This window comes from Protopterus annectens, chromosome 8.part0 (assembly GCF_019279795.1).
Source record: "Protopterus annectens isolate FY-2018-M chromosome 8.part0, PAN1.0, whole genome shotgun sequence".
In the NCBI taxonomy this organism is placed as follows: Eukaryota; Metazoa; Chordata; order Ceratodontiformes; family Protopteridae; genus Protopterus; species Protopterus annectens.
In genome coordinates this window covers 836,686,130-836,700,830 of record NC_056741.1, presented here as the reverse complement: position 1 = coordinate 836,700,830, position 14,701 = coordinate 836,686,130, and positions in this window count along the sequence as shown.

Here is a 14,701-nt window from a genome sequence, read left to right as displayed (position 1 = left end):
ATTTAATTTCCTGTAGTCCACACAGAACCTGGTGCTGCCATCCTTCTTTGGCACCAGCACCAGTGGGGAGGCCCAGGGACTGGTGGACTCTTGAATCACCCTTAGTTCCAACATCTCCTGTATCTCCTCCCTCAGAGTCTGCTTGACTCTCTCAGGCACTCTATAAGGGGTCTGCCTAATAGGCCTTTGGGGTACTGTATCCACCTGGTGCTGCACCAGGTAGGTGCACACTGGTTTCCCAGTGAGCATGTCCCTAAACACCTGTAACACTGCTCGGATTTCTCAAACCTGGGTAGGAGATAACTGCTGGGATATTGCTACCCTTTCCACTGAGGTGTCTGTCTGAGCCTCACTGAGGAGATCAGTCACCAGATCTTCCTCAGACCCCTCCTGCAAGCCACTGCAAATACTCAGCACATGGGCCTCCCTATCATGGTAAGGTTTCATCATGTTAATATGGTACAATTTGTGCCCCTGCCTACTGCCTAGCAGTTCCACCATGTAGTTAACATCACTTACCTTTCTTACCAACTTGTAGGGTCCCTCCCAAGCTGCTTGCAATTTATTCTGTCTGACAGGAATTAGAATCATTACCTGCTGCCCCACAGCATACTCTCTAGCTTGAACATTCCTGTCATACCACACCTTTTTCTGTTGTTGGGCTTCTGCCAGGTTCTCCTGGGCCAAGCCCATAATTTCCCTGAGCCTTTTCCTAAGGTTTAGGACATATGCCACAGCTGACTCCTTGTGAGGTTCACACTCACCTTCCCACTCATCTCGAATTAAATGTAGAGGTCCCCTCACCCTATGCCCATACAGCAACTTAAAGGGTGAAAAACCTGTGGATTCCTGGGGAACATCTCTGTAAACAAACAACAGATGGGGCAAATATTTGTCTCACTCCCTCTTAAACTGGTCTGCCAATGCCCGCAGCATGGACTTAATCGTAGAGTTTAACCTCTCAACCAGACCATTAGTCTGGGGATGGTAGGGGGTCGTCTTTGTGTGCTTCACCCCACAGTACTTCCACAGACAAGCCAGCAGGTCTGACATGAAATTGGCACCTCTCTCAGTCAATATTTATTTTGGGAATCCTACCCCACTGAAAATCTCTAACAAAGCATTTGCCACCTTTTCTGCCTCAATGGAGGACAGAGCCACTGCCTCAGGGTATTGTGTAGCATAATTCACTACCACTAGGATATACTTTTTCCCTGTGGATCATGGGGTACTCAGAGGCCCCACAATATCCATAGCTACCCTCTAAAATGGCTCCTGAATCACAGGCAAAGGCATCAAAGGAGCTCTTGCCTTGTCTCCTGCCTTGCCTACCTTTTGGCATAGCTCACAGGTCCTGCAGAACCCTGTTACATCTTTGGAAATTCCAGGCCAATAGAAGTTCTGCATAATACATCTCTTTGTATGTTTTATGCCCATATGACCTGCAAAGGCAATATCATGGGCTATGGCTTGAAGTGCCAGATGGTAGGCTCTAGGCACTACCAACTGCTGTACCCTCTCACCTTGTAGCCCTCCCTCAGGGGTCCACTCTCTATACAGTAACCCTTTGTCCCAGCATACAGATTCGCCTTTCCCTTGAGAATTAGGTGCCTCACTAGCTACCTGCTTCAGGCCTTGCAATGTAGGGTCTGAGAGCTGAGCCTGTCTCAACTCTCTCTCTTTATAACCCTTCCCATCTCACTTTCCACAAGAAGTCTGGCATCCTCTGACAGTGGTGCCTCACTGTCAGCCTGAGTACTACTACTCACTTCTACCTTTGCAGTCACTCTGCCCAAGGGAACATCAGTACCCACAAGCAGCTGTGGCTCACCTTCGGTCTCACTGCTAAAGAGTAGCTCCCTCCCTGAAGTAACCACCTCACCAGTCCTGGCTGCAAGTATGCAGTCTGTCTGGGTCTACCCCAGGCTACCAGACCCACATACTTGTCCCCTAGCCTGATTGCATGTAACTGCATAAACACATGGTACTGCCTCATCCAAATCCTTCCCTATCAGCACATCTGTAGGATGGTAGTTCGATACCCATGTTGTCTTGAGACAACCTACTACTGGCATTTTGTCTTTCCCACTTACTGGCTCCCTCACCTTTTCTTCCCCATGTTGCCTCCATGGACATCTGTATGCCACATGGCCCCACTGATTGCATTCAAAACATTTAACCCTAAGTTCTGGACATGTACCTAAACTAGTGGCTTCCCCGATACTGGGAGATTTTGCTGGGGCAGTCTGTGCTGCCCACCATGGGTTCCTTTAGACCCATGAGCAGTACTGGGGGTCCCTTTCCTGTGCAGGGATGTCCTGCTTGCTAGGTATAGGTCTCCCTTCTACACCAACTCATCTGAAGTAGCACACTGTCTATCAGCTAACCAGATCCTCATGTCCTCAGGCAAAGTGCTAAGGGCTTGTTCCCTCATCAAAATGTCTGCCAGCCCTTCAGAAGTGGTGACCTGATATCCACTCTCCCACCTATGAAAATAAGTGCTCAGTTCAGCAACATGTTCACACACACATTTTCATTTGCCTTACGTCTATGTTCACGAAACATTTTCCACTACATTTCAGGTGTTAGCTTAAACAATTCTAACAAACAGTTCTTAACAATAGCATAATTAAAACAGTCAATGTCAAACATTTTAGACAACACAGTTACAGCTTTACCATTGAGTAAGGGGGTCAGGAACCGTTTCCAGAGCCTTTGGTCAACATTATACTGTTTATAGGGTCTATATTGAATTAGTGAATGCTTAGAAAAGTGAACGCTAATTCATCAACCATTTTTAAGCAAAAGTTTAAAATCTCGAACAGAAATAAAAAAAAAAAAAAACTTAAAACATTATATAATGTTGGGGGCTTCACCCCCCACCCCCCTACTTAAATATACGAACTCCGAGATCGCACCACAGTGGAGGAAATGGTGATCACCTGAAACCAGCCCAATGATTTTATGCCCTGTGAAAAAAATCGCTGTTCTGGGTGTTTGGGATTGTAAGCTTTCGCTTAAAAGGAGTCGATGAATTAGCGTTCGCTTTTCTAAGTGTTCGCTAATTCAATATAGACCCTGTTTATATACCATCTCAAACATATGAATTACACTATCAAAATTATCCCCCACTTTAAACTGCGGAAGAAATTTACTGACTTTTGGTGCTTCTGGGGTCCAGTTACTCCCTTCCCTATTACCTCCATGACCCTGGCGAAGAGTCAGCATCTATTTCTCATGCTGTCTCTGCTTCTCCTTTTCCTCAGCTTCCAAGCATAGCAGTTTCTCATTCTCCTCAGCCTGCAGACATCACAGTCTCTCAGCTGCTTCTATTTTCAAATGCCTGGCCTCTAACTCAAGTCTCTTTAACTCCAGATGGATGTTTACATTCTTTGCAGAAAGGTTGAGCTGTCCATTCTCTGAGGGTGGTACATCTCCACTGCTAGTCTGATCGTCCTCCTGGTTGCTGTTTTCTAATGCAGCTGTGTCCAAAGCTGCAATCATGTCTGCTTTAGTCAGGTTTCCATGCACCAGTCCCCTAGCCTGGCACATCTCTGCCAGCTGGCTCATTGTCAGCTTTCCATACTCCTCTGCTGACATGCTGCCTACTCTCCCTGACTAACTAAGCTAACAAAAAAAAATAAAACAATTGTGATCTGAACTCTGAGTATTCACTGCATGGCTGACTTAGAGTACAAAACACCTTCAGTGATCACTGTACACAAGGTACAGGAATTCACTCTACCCACACCACTACAAGCCAATTAGTATTTGCCAACAAATTAATATTTGGTGTGGACATCCCACCACTGCCAAACAATTAATATGCGATGCCCATGCACTGGCCCAGCAATCAAGAAGCCTCAATCCTCACCACTAACACCAGTGAGGGGCATCCATATAGGGAAAGGATAATAAATACACACACAGTAAAGTAGAATTTCCCTTAAGAACACAGAGATCACTGTCCGTCTGGGGCTGGTTTTTCCCTTTTTCTCCAGATCCCCAGTAAGACTCCCCAATGGCACAGCTATAGGGTCCAGATCTCAGCCTAGTGGGCAAGCTAAAACCTCCAGCACCCTCTCTGTCCAAACAGTGCTTTGTGTCCCTGCCCAAATAGCTGACACACACACACTTTGAGATAAGAGTTATATACAACCACACAGACACTTGTGGGGAAAGCTGACACAGGTTCTCCAGCTGTGCCTCTTTTAGCCAGACTATACGGTAGAAATCACTGCCAACACCCAGCTAATATTTATCATCTACTCAAAGGCCCTTATGAAAGGGTGGCGAATTATTCTGTGCAATATTATTATCCAAATGGTAAGTGCAACCAAACAATGAAGTCTTATTTGGAGTGACTTGGTATAGTATCACTATATACATGCAATGTACTCTAGAGCTTAAATTATTTCTACATAAAACAGCCACAGTTGAAAGGTTTAAAAATATTTAATAAATAATAAAAACACAAGACAATACTTCTTACTACACAGTGCTAGTCAAGAGTTCAGATATCACGAATTCAAGATGACCGCTGTTCTGTGAGTACTGCTAACACCTAGCTCTCTAAAATACCCTGGATTAAAATAAACCCAGAAGGCATAACAGAATAAAAAATGCAGAAATAAGACTGAACATCTATTCCAGATAATAAACAGCAATCAAAGGAAGAAAAAATAGCAGCAGATTCATTTTAAAAACAACAGGATTATCAAAGATCTTAGAAACAACTGAAACCATGTGGTGCTGAGGCCCTGCACCCATATACAAAGTCTGAAAAAGTACCAAGCAGCAGGATGTCAAAAGAAGAAAATAATACGGACACTGTAACAACTAAAACCAAATTCTCTGTACTTGCCTCACCAGATAAAGATACAACTCCAAAAAGATTAAGGACAAACAAACAATCAGACAATACTAAATCTACAAGCAAAAACCAAGGCAGACCAGCCAGCTAACCTGGAAGATATTAAAACTGCTTTATTACCCATTCAGCATGCAATACAGGAATTATCTTTACAATTTCAAACATTTGGGGATTTATTTAACCAAATACTAACTAGAATGGAAAAATCTGAGGCACACATATTAGAAAATGAAATAAAAATAAACTCTATTGCTCAAAGAACTGATTTTCATGACAAAGATCTGCAAAGTCTACAAACAAAAATAACAGACCTTGAGGCAAGGTCAAGAAGAAACATTATCATCAGAGGAATCCCTGAAATTGTGTCACATAATAATCTAATACCAACTATCAAACTCTTAATAAAATCCCTGCTGGATGACCCTGAAGAAACTCAGCAAGTGATAACAGAGAGAGCCCACAGAGCTTTGAGAGAAACACAATCATCACTGAGACCAAGACCTGTTTATATTAAAATATTAAACTACCAAGATGTAAATAAAATCCTATTTGAAGCCAAGAAGAAAGGTACACTCACCTGGAATAATAATAAAATTTCCTTTGCTCAGGACCTTGCCATCCAGATAAGGAAAGCAAGGCAACGTCTGTCTCCATATTGCAGGTTTCTGATAGAAAAGAAAACCAAACTCCAGATGAAATATCCAAATCAACTAATTTTCAGTGTTAAAGAGGTTAAATACATAGCCACTAACCCCAAAGAGGCAGAGACATTTCTATCTGTTTTCAAGCAGATTCCACCACCAGAAACAAAATAAAACAACGAAAAAGTTGCAGGCATCCCTCGAGTGAAAAACGGACTGAATCATGACCATTTTGGCTGGTATTCAACCCTGAGAGCTTCCCCTTACTGTCTACACCCTTAAATCAATGAATTGGAGCCACAAGGAGCACAGGAAAGGGAAAAGAAAAACAGGTAGGAACCCAAATTCAACTGCCATTTCCAATGTGTGATTTATAGGAAGGAACCACCTCCTCGGACTGTGGTATGCATAATCATTCCCCCTTCGACCTCACAGGCTCCATTACAAACTAAAAACGACCTGGAATGAAGATGAAGCAAGTTTAAGAAGTTAATCTTGCCATAGACACCCATAAAATGACCTAAATAAGCTGATAAAATAAACCAGACTGAAAGATGACCAAAAACCTGCAAAGCAAGAATCTGAAGAATAAGGTATGATTTTACGAAAACAAACAATAAGACTGTGAATCGCTTATTAAGACTTATCATAAACAATCCAGACTTTACTATATGAGAGACTGCCAGAACCAGCCTATCTTAAGGATGTATGACAGAAATAATGATGTTTGACTTGAATAAAGATAAATAAAGTGTAACTGCATTTTAGAAAAGGAAAATACAAGAACACACAAATATAAACTATATGACTGCAGGAAACATAAACATAATCTAAATATGTAGGCTTTGGCAGAATATATACCTGGCTAAGCCTGAAAACATTCTCTCTCTTCCACTCATTTTCCTACTTCTGATTATAGGTGCCAATAACATTTTTTTCCTGGAATCTGCTATAGATTGGCACAGAAGTCTATATAGGCACCGAAGTAGGGGAGAAAAACTGTTTGAAGGAGAGGGGAAGGTAAGAGAAGACTAAGGAAAAGGAAACTGTAAACAAGACAAATCTGCCTTAAAATCTAAGCTACATTGTTGTATATCTTGATATAGCTAACTGAGGATTTGATTACTAACATGTTGTTTAAAAATGCTAAAAAGCTATAAGTTCTGTGCATTAACCATAACAATATAATTGTATAATAGTTATAAGGAACAGACAAGGGATATTTCACAGGAGTGTTTTTTTAGAGAACTAGTTTGTTAAGCTTTGTCCATAGTGTATATAGTACTGTAAGGGGGCTAACATGCTTCAACTTACACACAAAGAGAAAACACAACCAAAGACCAGAGGGAAACTAAAAGTATAAGTTAATTTCTCACTTTATTCCCCCTTTTATTCCTGGTCCAGGGGTACAGTGGGTAGGTACAGGGTAGGGACGGGAATAGTTAGATGCTTTCCAAAAACACATATCAACATTACATACAAAGACCATAAAACCAAACTAACATACAAATCATGTAGAACCAACATACTTAACAAATAAATGTGGGAAATAGAGATGTGGAATGTTAAAGGACTCCAAAATAAAGACAAAAGAAAACTATTTTTGCAACTTACCCTGAAAACCAAAGCCAATCTTATATTAATACAAGAAACACACTTAACTACAGAACAATGGCCAGAAATTAGGAAGAAAAATGGATAAGACTAATTATAGCAATGGGATAAAACAAACAGTGCTGGGGTTGCCATAATAATTAAAAATCAATTTCAAGATAAGATACTTGAGACTAAGGTGGACAAAGAGGGAAGATGGTGTTACATAACATTAAAAACCCAGGAGTACCAAAACCTATAATGGGGATTAGTCTCAAGTATCTTGTCTTGGAATTAAGCTTAAAAAACTGAGGGTAATGCTACTCAATGCTAGAAGTCTAAATCTCAAAATGCACTAACTCGAGGCACTCCTTAAAATGGAGAGCATCAGTATCTGTGCAGTGACTGAGACCTGGTTCAAGGCTCCAGAGAGCACCCCTGCACTACCAGGTTATAACTCATACCTCACTTTTCAGCCATGTAACCTGGACCGGAACACCAAAATGGAGGTGTGTCCATATTCATTAAGGATATCCATGCCACCAGGCTAGTTGCTCAGCATAATGCAGCTGAGGTTATCCAAGTGCAACTAACTCTGGGCAAAACTGCAATCCAAATTATAGCTTGCTACAGATTCCCCCACCATGCCCCAGGATTCCCACTCCTCTTTTCTTGATGTACTGGAAAATATGAGGGTTCAACCAAACATCCTAATAATGGGCAATTTCAACTACCCCACTATTAACTGGGAAAACTACTCATGTACCAACTCCTTCATTCAATGCTTTCTGGAATTCATAAACTCCAATGCCCTGGATCAACTTATCCACACCCCCACCAGGGGCAACAATATCCTAGCTCTAGTCATTACCAACATGAGTGACTGGTGTTCCACACCTGAAGTCAACGCCTCATTGGTCCGATCCGACCATAAGCTAATTATCCTAGATATCCACATCCTGCCCCCACCCCCCCCCCATTAAGGAAACCACAGTAAAAAATTTCTCCAAAGCCAACTTCATGCTTCTTACAACAGAAGTGGTGAACTTCATGACACCCATGCAAATGGACAATACAGTTACGACTACTGAATCCTACACAATTGCACTTTATAAGCACTTACATGACTGCATGGATCGTGCTAGCCCAAACAGAACCAAGACACTATCGTCCAAAGAAAAGAAACCAATCTGGTGGTCCCCTGTCATAAACAAACTGTACAACAGAAGGAAGAAACTGTTGCAAAAGTGAGTAAAATCCCATGAGTGGAGGAGCTTCCTGGTCAGCCTCAGTAAGAAGCTGTGATCCCTGATAAAATCCTCTAAAGCTAGTTACGAAAACAAAATCACCACTGATTCTGAGGACAACCACAAAGCATTCTATAGCTATGTTAAGAATCTTAATGGCAACACTCATATCTGCTCTGAGTTACAATACAATGGCACTAAATATACAGACCCAGCTGATATTGCCAACATCCTGGCAGATAGGTTCAGTGCTAACTTTAGCCCCCTCTCACCCCCTAAAGAGCCCATCTCCATACCAGAAGAATGCAAATTTCCTGTAATCACGGCTGCACAGGTAAAAACCACACTCTCCAAAGCCAAGAACACATCATCCATGGGAGCAGACAACATCCCAGGCTGCGTTCTACAAGAACTATAGAATGAACTGGCACCCCACCTAAGTACCATGTTCAATCGTAGCCTCACCTCAGGCTTTGTGCCTGCTGAATGGCGCACAGCGACAGTTATCCCACTCCACAAGGGGGGAGCCACCACGGACCCCGAGAACTACCGCCCCATTAGCCTGATGACCCTGGTCTGCAAGGCCATGGAATGTATCATCATGAAACTTATAAACAAAGACATTGGTAATCTCCAAACTCTGGACCCCACCCAGTTCGGGTTTGTAAAAGGCAGATCATATCTCCTAAACCTGACAGACTTCTTTGAAGCAGTCACCAAAGCCATAGACGAGGGTAAGGTGGTTCACACAGCCTATCCAGATCTTGCCAAGGCTTTCGACACCATCCCTCACTCTGGAATTATAGATGAACTCACTAAACTAGGTATAAATTCCTATGTCACAAGATGGGTTGCCAAATGGCTCACTGACAGAACCCACACTATGAAAGTAGCAGACTCCAAATCCGACTTCAGACAAGTGACAAGTGGAGTACCACAGGGTTCAGTCTTGGGTCCTCTCCTGTTTGGTATCTACTTCTCTGAAGTACAGGCTAACACAGAAGGTCTTTGGCTAATGAAGTTCACAGATGACTGCAAACTAGGAGCACAGTGGTGCAGCGGTTAACGTTGTTGCCTCACAGCAAGAGGTTCTCCGGTTCGATTCTCGGCTGGGGTGCCTTCTGTGTGGAGTTTGCATGTTCTCCCTGTGTTCGCATGGGTTTCCTCCGGGTACTCTGGTTTCCTCCCACATTCCAAAAAAAACATGCATCTGGAGCATTTCTCCCCGGGCCTCCGCTGAAAACAGGCTCTGTGGAACCTAGTCAGACATTCCCGGTCAACAAATGTTAAATAAAATAAAAATAAAATAAATAAAAAATAATCAAAACTCCTAACAATGTGAACATCCTACATAAGGGCCTCACTTAGACAGATGCCTGGTGTCAAAGCCATGGCCTCAAAAAAATGCACTACTGACATGCTTAACACCAAAGTGTGATAAAGAACCTTGGAACAGTGGGGTGAGTCTCTCGTGTACGTAGATGGAAATCCTTCTCATTGCAGCATAATCTCTAAAAGTTTTCTCATCCATATAAATTATATGGCGGTGAACCTCTCAGGTACCACTGTTTGAGTTATACCTCACAAATTTGGAAAGACTTCAAAGCAGATGCCTCCAGAACCACACTCAGTTCTGCTGCTTCCGGTGATTTCTCACTTGGACAATGTCCTCAGGGCTGCATACTCTAGGGACTACATTATTCACCACAATAAATTGACATGCAGGATGTGATTCTGTACCCCAGACTTCCCATACTCTGAAATCAAACTTCTATATATAACAAAGCTCTCAGTGGTACTCTTCAAGAAAATCTTGATGATTGGATAAATAGAAAATTCACAGGATCTTCTGTTTTTTTTCTGTGGCAAGAAATAAATTTTTATTTACTGAAGCATTCGGCTGATGGCTGTGTATATGAACCTATCTATGTTCCCTGGCCAACATCCTATTACAAACCAACAAAGTCACTAGCTATGGGGGGCAGCTGGAACACATATCAAACCAGAAAAGTATCGTAGTTAAAACCAGGAATGACAAAGAACAAGACTTACATGGTTTGACTTTTAATATGGGCAATGAGGTAAATCTTTACTTCCAGTGCGGTCAGGAACATTTAATATAAACCTGTTAACATGGCCCGGTCAACAATTACCACTGAAGACATTTGGATCATTCAAAGTACGTGAACATGTCGTTATACAACTGGCAGTAAACAATAGTCAAAATTGAACAACTGGTAGACTCAGCCTTCCTCCTAAAACCAAGAATTTGCAAATGTTCTTCCTGATTTCAACTGGAAAGTCCAAATAACCTAAGTGATGCGAAATTCGGTTCGGTTACCTATTCGAGACAAAGTATGCTGGTAGCTTACTGAAGGACTTCCAACTACCATCACAGCACTAATGAATTCATCAGATAATAATTCTGGCGACTTAACTTTCGAAACCTTGCTGGATTATCAGGTATAAAGCTTTACAGCTATACTATGCTGCTACCCAGCCGCTAAACCATCAAAATGGCCGCTTCGTGCCGCAAAACTAACGGTGATTGAAACCCATATGCAATTCGAACTGACAAAATAAAAGAATTTAACACCAGATGGGTTCTTTTACGAAAGTCTACAACCTGGGCATTAATTCTTCAAATCAAGCAAAATATACTCCATACGCAACTTCAAGTATTCAAAAATATTGATACCAATGCCAACTTTCATATCTTGTAAACAATAACTTAGGTTTCAAGAAAATGCTCCAAACAGGAGAAATTATTAATTCCTTTTGTATCCTTTCATTCTGTGGTGGTGCCTGAAGCGCGACTGGGTCAACCTGCATTTCCATTTGCGACTACAATTGATAATGCAATTTCGCTCCAAAAGGAAATTGAAAAATGAGCCGGAACAAGGTACATAAGCCATTCAAACTGTTTTCGCCAGAAAGCTACGCCTTCTCGCCTCATGCCAAAACAGATTGACGCATAAACTGAAAGGCAAGTTCTTACTGAACCGAGTCTTTCAGCGTGGACCCTAAAGGCTTTTTGCAGGGGTTTTCCCCTTATAGGTAAAATATCAGTTCGCACAAATGCAAGGAAAACAACAGAATTTCCTGCATTCTTTGACCAGCTTAAAATACTGCAGCTCATATAACTGTTTTACCTGTTCTTTCTTTCTGTTTTAACAACAAACACGGCTGGTCTGAAAAGAGTATGCATCATACTCCCAACAATCAGGTTCTCCCCAAAGTGCGAATAAATACCTTTTGCATGCTGAAAACCTTTACTCCATTGTTAAGATTACATCTTCTTAAATCCCCTTATGTGGGAATCACTGTCTAAACTTCATTTGTTTAGGGCTAGAATTCGGTGCCATTTTAAAATACCTACCATTTTGCTTCATTGATAAGTAAAATCTTCTTAGAATTAAGTAAATTTACCCTGTAATTTTCAACTTTTTTAAACAGAATACTCTTCAAGATTCTGCGAGAATGAAAACCAAGGAATTGTGCAGAACTTTCATGAGGCGCTACACTGGAGGCAGGCTATAAAATCTGAAAACCAGACTCTTCGGGCTTTTTCTACACCTATTTCTTCGTTGATGTATTTTTAAGTCACCTTCACGTAAACAGATACCACAGGGTTCCAGATTTGCCATATAAAACCTGCTGACCCAGAAACTATTTTCAGGTTAAATTCACTGCAAAACCTATCCTCTGATAGGGATTCAAGGGCACTGGATCCGGGTTTGCCTTTGCTCTACAATGCCTCAATACAGAAAATATTAACAAATTCAGAAGCAATGCTAACAGCAAGTGGTTTAATTATGACTCTGGTGCGGAGACAAAAGCAGAAAGGCAGAGCATTACAGGTGCAGAACTGTCCTTTAGTGTGACTTGGCAGAGGTGACCTGATGCCCTATGAGGCAGATCCCAGCCCCAAGGCTCTGGCCTAAAGCTCTGGGGTGCTTTAAAAGCGGAAAGCAATCCATGAGGCTGGTCCCGGCATTTTCTCCCAACAAAGCACTTATGGAAGCCTTTCTGGTGGCACAGCCCCAAATTGGCAGATTGTCCAGGCTACAGGTTCCACTTTCACACCCTGCCAAGGGCAAAAGGTATGCCAGACCTGCCGCCTACATGCAATCAATGGGCAGAAGCACAAAGCAGTTTCATCCCTCATGGACATGAGGGCCATTCAGCGAGTACCACAGCAAGAGCAGGGACGGATTTTACTCAAGACTTTTCTTGGTACCCAGAAAGGACAAAGCCTGGAGACTAATACTGGACCTGTCTATTCTAAACACATTTCTGGACGTTCCAAAATTCAAAATGTTGACTCTGCAGCAGCTTCTGCCCATGCTGGGCAAGAAGGCTTGTTGTAACTTTGGACCTAAAAGAGGCATACATGCATGTCCCAATCAGACAATCTTGCAGAAGATACATGATTCATAGCTGGCTCAATGCACTACCAATTCTCTGCACTGCCCTTTGGCTTATCTACTGCCAGTGTCTTCACAAAATGCCTGGCACCAGTAATTGCATTTTGCAGACAAAGAGGAATTCAAATATATCCTTACTTGGACAACTGCCTTATTCAAGCAGAGAACAAGGACATTCTACTAAAGCATCTGGCATTTGTAAAAAGATTACTAATTTGCCTAGGGTACACAGTAAATGAAAATAAATCAAAACTAGTACCCTCTCAAGAGATAATATTCCTGGGTGCAAGCTTAAATACAACTGCCCATATGGCTTATCTCATGCTAGACAAACAAAGGCAAATGACTTCTTACTTCAAAATGTTGGCAACAAAGACCCAGTTATCTGCAAGAAAAATTCTGCAGTCTTTGGGCTTCATGGCATCCTGCATCCTGCTAATTCCATATGCCAGACTGCATATGAGGAAACTACAATCATTATCTAAAAGTGTTTGGACTCAACATTGCCACAACCTGGAAACATTAATTACCCTCATTCCTGCCTGCAACAGGAGTTTTGATGGTGGGCACAGGCCTGTCACCACAACAAGGACAGCCATTCACTTTACCCACAGCCAGGCAGACACTAACAACGGATGCATCAGATTATGCCTGGGGCCCACATGGCAGAAAAAATGCATTCAGGGCACATGGCCCAAGCCAGATGCATCTTCATATCAATCAAAAGAGATGCTAGCTGTTCAAAATGCCCTGACAGCTTTCAAGGATCTACTTCATCCAAGACAACTACTGATAAAGACAGACAGTACTACAGTCATGTGGTACATAAACAAGCAGGGAGGCACATTCCTACCCCTCTGCAGACAAGCCATGACTTTGTGGGACACAGCATTGACTTATCAAGTTCACCTGCAAGCACAATTCCTGCCAGGAAAGATAAATACTCTGGCAGACAAACTAAGCAGAAACCTCATGGATCCCCACAAGTGGCAACTGGATCCACAAGTTTTCAGCATGATAACAAGGAAATGGGGATGCCCAGACATAGATCTGTTTGCCTCCCCTCACAACTGCCAACTACAGAGATTCTGCACAAACACTTATCACAAGCAAGCATGGAAAGTGGATGCCTTATCCTTCAGCTGGAAAAACCTAACAGTATATGCCTTTCCTCCACTGCCTCTCCTCCCCGAGATACTCCTAAAGGTCAGACAAGAGAAGCCAAAAATGATACTGGCCATGCCAGCACTGGTACCCAATCCTACAGAATTTGTCTCAAGGTCCAGCCTGGACATTGCCTCAAATTCCTCTCTTACTGACCCAACAAAATCAGATCCTGCACAGCCAACTCAGGACCTTAAATCTGGCAGCATGGTGGATAATGTAGCCATTCAGAACACTCCTCTCTCCAAAGCTGTGATGGATGTTATTTTGGAGGCCAGGAGGCCCAGTACCAGAAAATCTTATTCAGAAAAATGGAAGAGATTCTGTGCTTGGAACCAGGCACAAGGAATTGACAGGTTTGTTGCAAACATTCCTCAGATTTTACAATACTTAACTGAGACGCTGGACAGAGGCCTATCCTTTTCATCAATTAAAATCCATGCCTCTGCCATTTCAGCCCATTACAATACAGAACCACCTATCTTTTCTCATTTTTTAATAAGGCAGTACTTCAGAGGGGCCAAAAACATAAGACATCCAAGGAGAGCACCAATACCTGCATGGGACCTCAATTATGTCTTGAAAAAACTCATACTGCCTCCTTTTGAGCCAGCCTCAACAGCTGATATAAAATTCTTATCCTGGAAAACAGCTCTGCTCCTAGCAATAACCTCTGCAAGATGAGTCTCGGAGTTACAGGCACTCATGGCTGTGGACCTTTATCATTTTCCATCCAGACAGGGTTTCTCTGAGGAC